Source organism: Micromys minutus (genome assembly GCF_963924665.1).
Source record: "Micromys minutus genome assembly, chromosome: 9".
Classification (NCBI taxonomy): Eukaryota; Metazoa; Chordata; class Mammalia; order Rodentia; family Muridae; genus Micromys; species Micromys minutus.
In genome coordinates, this window is record NC_137978.1 from 41,389,446 (window position 1) to 41,396,360 (window position 6,915).

Here is a 6,915-nt window from a genome sequence, read left to right on the forward strand (position 1 = left end):
ACTTATTCCACGAGGTCATGGCAGAAAGAGGTGCGTGGGGTGGGACGACGTGGATCCAGGTACTGTAATCCCATCCCAAAGCTCAGCCTAAACTCTCACATGGGCTTCTATAGGACAGACGTGGCCACAGCTTCCCTTGGATTTAGGATGGTTAATGGATGATTCTCCTCCAGAAGCTTCAGTTACTCGGTATGCTGACAAGGTCTTATGAGTTCTTTACACCATCGACATAATTTTCTCAGGGTCTGATGTTTCCACAGGTCTCTAAAACCTTTCTCAGCAGCCTTCAGGGATGCTGGAGACACAGCTTATATGGGAGAAAAATAGATTCAAGTCCCCAAACTGCATCAAATAGTAGGTGTTGGGCTACTCGCTGTAATCCCAGCAGTAGGAGATGGGGGCAGGAAAATCAGAGGTTCAAGATTATCCTTAGCTACGTTGCAACTTCTGACCTAGCCTGGGCTACATGAACACCCTGTCTACAAACAGTAGGGAGTGGAATAGTGCAGGCTAGCCTTATTTTTCACAGAACTGCTTTCAGAGCCCCAAATTCCAGACAGTTATAGTGCAGAGGATGGTTCCTCTAACGTGTGCTGGCCCAGCCTTGCTGAAGTGTGCCTACCACACAAGACACTGCATCTCTTAGGCTAAACGGTTCTGTTTTTTTTTCCTCAGGTTCCCTTCCCTTAGCTATGGTACCTACAGAGGCTACTCCTTCAGACTTGAAAGCTCCTTACTGTCCTAGATTCCCAAGGCTATGTCACATTCTTAGAGGGTCCAGAAACCTTCAGCAAGCAGGTCCATGTCCCTGTGTTCCCATCATTATTATGACTGGGTGTCTTCTTCGTGGTGCTTCCAGGAGCCTGCCCTGGGGTATTCACTGACTCCTTGTTTTTGTTACAGATGGGAAACTTTTCTACTTAGACAAATATCTATGACAACTATGTGCCAGACTCCATGCTAGGCACTGGGGACCGGTAATTCAGATATGGTTACATTTCCATCTGGGGATTGAACTCAGGACCTCTGGAAGAGCAGTCAGTGCTCTTAACCTCTGAGCCATCTATCTCTCCAGCCCCATAAAATTAATTTTCATTGCTACTTCTTAGCTATATGGATTTTTGGATGGTCTTAGGCAACCCCTGTGTCTTAGTCAGGGTTTCTATTCCTGCACAAACATCATGACCAAGAAGCAAGTTGGGGAGAAAGGGTTTATTCAGCTTACACTTCCATATCGCTGTTCATCACCAAAGGAAGTCAGGACTGGAACCCAAGCAGGTCAGGAAGCAGGAGCTGATGCAGAGGCCATGGAGGGATGTTATTTACTGGCTTGATCCCCGTGGCTTGCTCAGCCTGCTTTCTTATAGAACCCAGGTCTACCAGCCCAGGGATGGCACCACCCACAATGGGCTGGGCCCTCCCCGATTGATCACTAGTTGAGAAAATTCATGCCTTACAGCTGGATCTCATGGAGGCATTTCCCCAACTGAGGCTCCTTTCTCTGTGATAACTCCAGCTTGTGGACACAAAACCAGCCAGTACACCCTAGGAAGGGGCCATTTGATTTCCAAAAAATGTTGGGTTGAGAACTACTGCCTATCTTGCCCAGGGACAGCCATAAGGATTCTCTCAAAAGAACCTGAATAGGGACTGGGGAGGCTCAGTGAGTATGAACACTTGTGTGAGCCTGAGATCCTGAGTACAAGTCACTAGTCCCACTAAAAACCCACGCATGGCCATGCATACCTATAACCTTGACCCTGTGTGTGTGTGTAGGGGTTCGAAGACAGGAGGTTCTCAGGGCTTGCAGCTGCCAACCTAGTTCCAGGTTCAGTAAAAGACCCTGTCTTGGGGGACTAGGATGTAGAAGGACATACAGCACACCTAGCATTCTCTGCAGGTACTCATGGGAATGCACACCCCACATATGTGTACACATGTACCACACACACATAGAAAAATAAGCAAAGGAAAAGGACACTGCATAGTGTCTTCTGAATTTAGTTCGGTGGGATCCTGTATCCCAACAACACAGTCCAAGGTCCACATCATGTAAGTGGGGTCCAGTCCAGATCCTGTAGGGTTTGGGGGGGTCAGTAAAATTGGCAGAGAGTATTATGGAAAACCTTCGGAAACAGCCCTATGATTCCTGTACTGGAATTATGGTCTAACCTGAAATTTTAAAAAAAAAAAATCTTTGGGGCTGGAGAAATGGTTTTTCTACTAAGAGTATTTGTTGTTCTTGCAGAGGGCCCAGGGTTTGTTGGTTTGTTTGTTTTTCAAGACAAGGTTTTTCCATATAACCGTGGCATTCCTGCAACTCGATCTGTGGACTAGGCTGGCCTCAAACGCAGCCTAACATTCTACAGGGTAGATGCTATTATTGTTCCCATTTATGGATCCAAACCAGCAAACAAACAAAGGTGTTGACAACTCACACAGTTGGTAGAAGTCAAGACTCAAGCCCAGGTCATTTGGATGTACAATCTGGGCTTTTACCATGTCAAAGCCCTCACATCTGTTCTCCAAGCCCCTGTATAACCTCCTTTTCCTCCTACCCAGAGCCCCTGCTGATCCTAAGCAGCTTCCCCCAGGCCCAGGTCATTCTCCTTCACCCTCAGTGCCTCTGCCTAACCTTTGACTCTCTACAGTTTCTGTCCCAACAACCTATTGCCTTCCTTTTCTGTGTATTCCTAAGAAAACTATTTCTAGAGTAAATTCACTGAGTGTTTCAGAACCCTAGGCTTCTTGCCTATTAATGGAATATGAGAAAGCAAATACCATTTGGTGTCACATACCATTAATGCCAGCACTAAGGAGACAGAGCAGGCAGATCTCTCTGAGTTCAAGGCCAGCCTGGTCTACAGAGAGAGTTCCAAGACAGTCAAGGATATGCAGAGAAACACTGTCTCAACAAAGCAAAGCAAAGCAAAACAAAACATGAAATTAGATAGGTCAATCTCTTGAAGTTTCTTTCCTTTCTTAAAAAGATTTATTTATGTGAGTACACTGTTGCTTTCTTCAGAAACACCAGAAGAGGTCATAGGATCCCATTACAGATCTTTGTGAGCCACCATGTGGTTGCTGGAATTGAACTCAGGACCTCTGGAAGAGCAGTCAGTGCTCTAACCACTGAGCCATCTCTCCAGCCCCTTGAAGTTTCTTATAACTTGTTTTATAGTTGGGTTTGTGTGTGTGTGTGTGTGTGTGTGTGTGTGTGTTGGAATTGCACCCTACCACTAAACAATATTATCAGCCTCTAAAAGGGTAAGATTTTTTTTTTGGTGTGGTTATTAATTACTTAAGGCAAAAAAAAGTTGCTTGAATTGACAAAATGTGACAATATTATTCCCTAATTTATTCCTAAAGGGCATCTTTGTTATTCCCCAAAGTAGCATGACTGTGACTAGAAGTACTCTCAGGACAGAGTAAGGAAAGGAAAGAGAGGGGTGGGAGGTGGGGGGTGGAAAGAATGAGAGAAGATGCCCAGCAGCATCCCATCCTTGTACCACCCCAGGGGCAAGTTTCTGTATGCCCTATCTCATAGGTAAGTAAACGGAAGTGTCTTCTGGGGGGGGGGTGTATAGCAAGACACACTCACAGATGGCGTTCTCATCCTCTCTTACCAAGAAGAGTCCAGGCCATGAACCTCTTGCCAGAGAGACAGTCCCATCCAAACTCAGAAAGCATTCCCTGGCTTCAAGATCATCATCCTGGAGTGTGGGAGCTTAGGAAGAAAGAGCAGGCAGGACATGACAGCAGGTGTCTGCTTCCTGTTCCAACTGCTTTCTTCCTCCCATGGGGAAGACACATGCGTCTGGGGCACGAGTGTACACACACACACACACACACACACACACAGGGAGAGAGAGAGAGAGAGAGAGAGAGAGAAAGACAGAGACAGAGACAGAGACAGAGAAACAGAGAGAGGGAGAGACAGAGACAGAGAGATAATATCCATATATGCACTCAGAGTCTGACAGTCCCTCTATGATAATCCCAGTTTATGTTTTGATGTTTGAGACAGGCCTCAGTATGTAGCCCTGGCCGTCCTGGAACTCATATCTTCTACCCACTTACTACAGAACTAAACATCTCTTTTTTTGTTTTCTTTTGCTTTTGAGACAGGTTTCCTTTATGTATGCTCAGCAATCCGGAAATCACTATGTAGACCAGGCTGGCCTCAAACGCATGGCGATTCACCTGCCTCTGCCTCCCAAGTGCTGGGATCAAAGGTGTGCGCCACCACACCCTGCCTTAACATACCATGTTTTCCTTTGGTTTAGTTTTCGGGTTTTTTTTAGAGACGGGGGTTTCTCTATGCAACAGTCCTGGCTGTCCTGGAACTTGCTTTGTGAACCATGCTGGCTTCGAACTCACAGAGACCTTGCCTCTGCCCACCAGGCAGCCGCTTAAGTTTTTAAAAAGCTTAGTTCCTATTGAGCCCTCCCCGGAGCTCCTTACTCCTCAGCACCGGAGTCTCTGGGACATCGTCCCTTGCAATTGTCCTACTCTTTCCTCCCTTGCTACTCATGACACTCCCCATTTTGGTCTTTCTCAAAAAAAAAAAAAAAAAAAAAAAGCCAAATTCCTAAATCTTCCGAGCTTCGTTCTACCTACCTCCTGCTTAAGCTCTTTTAAGGAGGATGTTCTCAGGACTGAGGAGGAAATGAGACGTGGGTGTTGGGGCAGGGCAAGGAGGAAAGGACCCTGCCCCCTGCCCGCCCCCCCCCCCAGGCCTCACCTAATCGCCACACTCTGCATTATTACCCGCCTAACACGGCGTGCTTTTAAATAAAATATGCAAAGATTTTCCTCTCAAATTATCTCCCCAGGCGAGTGAGCTCAACTCCAGCTTGTTAATGGGAAAAAATGCAAATAGGGCCTCCCACTTCTCTCACCCCAGCCCCTGGGCTCTGGACTGCTAGGGCCTTCTTTCTGGGATGGCTGTTTCTTTTGAAACCAAGGTAGGGGGCGGAGCTCCATCAGAAGAGGATCTCAGAGAGGAAGGAACGTCCCAGGCGGGACAAGCTTGGGGAGACTGCTTGTTCCCTTCTGAGAACTCAATTAATTCCTCCAGAACCCTGTTGGTGGCCCATTTATTGTGGCTGTCCTCCAGTTTAAAGCTGTTATGTCTGCTTAGGGAACATAAGAGATGGAGCGAACAGATCTGGTCTCGCTCTTCATCCAGTTCACACACATTTAAGGGATTAGATTAAGGCCTTAATCCAAAATCAAAATTAGTTGTCTTTGTGAGACAAATGGCTTCCTGCCTCCCTAGAAAAAGCCCGGAGGTATTCACATGGGTATCATTCTTGCCAAAGATGCTATACCTGAGGGATATGGTGCTAGGGGGAAACCAAGTAAACCCACATTCATGATTCCGGCTGGGAAGCACGTGGTGGGTGCTCTTCAGAAATACCGGTGCTGAGCCAGCAGGCGCTACACAAAAACCCTGTCTTAAAAGAGGAGAAAGGAGGGAGGAGAGGAGAGGAAAGGAGAGGAGAGGAGAGGGAGGGAGGGAGGGAGGGAGGGGGGGGGAGAGAGAGAGAGAGAGAGAGAGAGAGAGAGAGAGAGAGAGAGAGAGAGAGAGAGAGAGAGAGAGAGAGAGAGACTGAGATGGAGAGTGAATATGGTAGGTAATTAGTGGTCTTTATCCCCCTGGCTTGTACCAGGCCAGTGGAGATGTAAGCTGTTCCTAGGTAGCTGTTGGGTGGAGCCTAAAATTGCCAACAGTTCAGAAAAAACAGTTGTGGCAAAATGCTAACAACTGAGTGATTTGGGTAAGAAGTTGGGGGTTAATTTATTTGTAAGTGTAAGGAAAGATGACGGGCACCAATGAAAGGAAAAGTCACTGAAAGGAAAAGTCATGGGGCACCAATGTTGTGAAAAGATGACCTCCCAGTTTCCGGCACCAATGTTAGGGGAAGGATGAGAGTAGGGGGCATATGGCCCAAGGAGGTGCGGCAAGGCCTGGAGGTAAGAGGAATGCCTCTGGGGGGGTCCATGTTAAGAACCCCTTCCCCCTGAGGGACCAGCCACACAATGGTATAGTACAGAATAGAGTTTATTCAGGTCATGGGAGAGTTAAGAGGGTGGTAGAGGCAGAGAGAGAGAGAGAGAGAGAGAGAGAGAGAGAGAGAGAGAGAGAGAGAGAGAGAGAGAGAGAAGTAGAGGAGTAGAGGCAGGCCATGAGCACGTGGGGAGGGGGGGGGAAAGGGAAGAGGAGGGGTAGGAATGGGAGAGCAAGGCTGCAAGAGCACAAGAGCAAGAAGAGAGAGGAGGGGTCAAGCAGCTCCTTTTATAGTGTCAGGTCACTGGGGCGGAACATACCTGGCTACTGCTGGGTAATTGAGGGGTGGGGTATACCTGGCTGTTGCTAGGTAACTGAGGGGTGTGGTTTACAGAATCCCAACAGTAAGCTTGCAACTTTTCAATGTAAAAACTTTAAAAAAGAAAACAGTTATAAACTGTGGAGGTGCACACCTTTAATCCCAGCACTCGGAAAGCAGAGGTAGGCAGATCTCTGTGAGTTCGAGGCCCGCCTGGTCTAGAGTGATTTCCAGGCTTGCTAAAATTACACAGAAACCATGTCTTGAAACAATCTCCAATGTCACTCCCCTCAGGGAAAAAAAACAAAAACAAAACAAAACAAACAAACAAAAAAAAAAAAAAAAAAGAAAGGAAAGAAAACAACTATAATTAACCTTTGAAAATAATAATTACTGAGAAGGGTATGATGTTGTACACATGCAATCCCAGTATTCTGGAGGTAAAATAAAGAACATCAGAACGTCAAGCCCAGCCTCTGCTACCGAGAGCTTGGGGGCTGCCTGGGCTACATTAGATACCATCACTACCACCACCACCACCACAAACACAAAATAAAACAACAAAAGAATAATGATTTTTTAA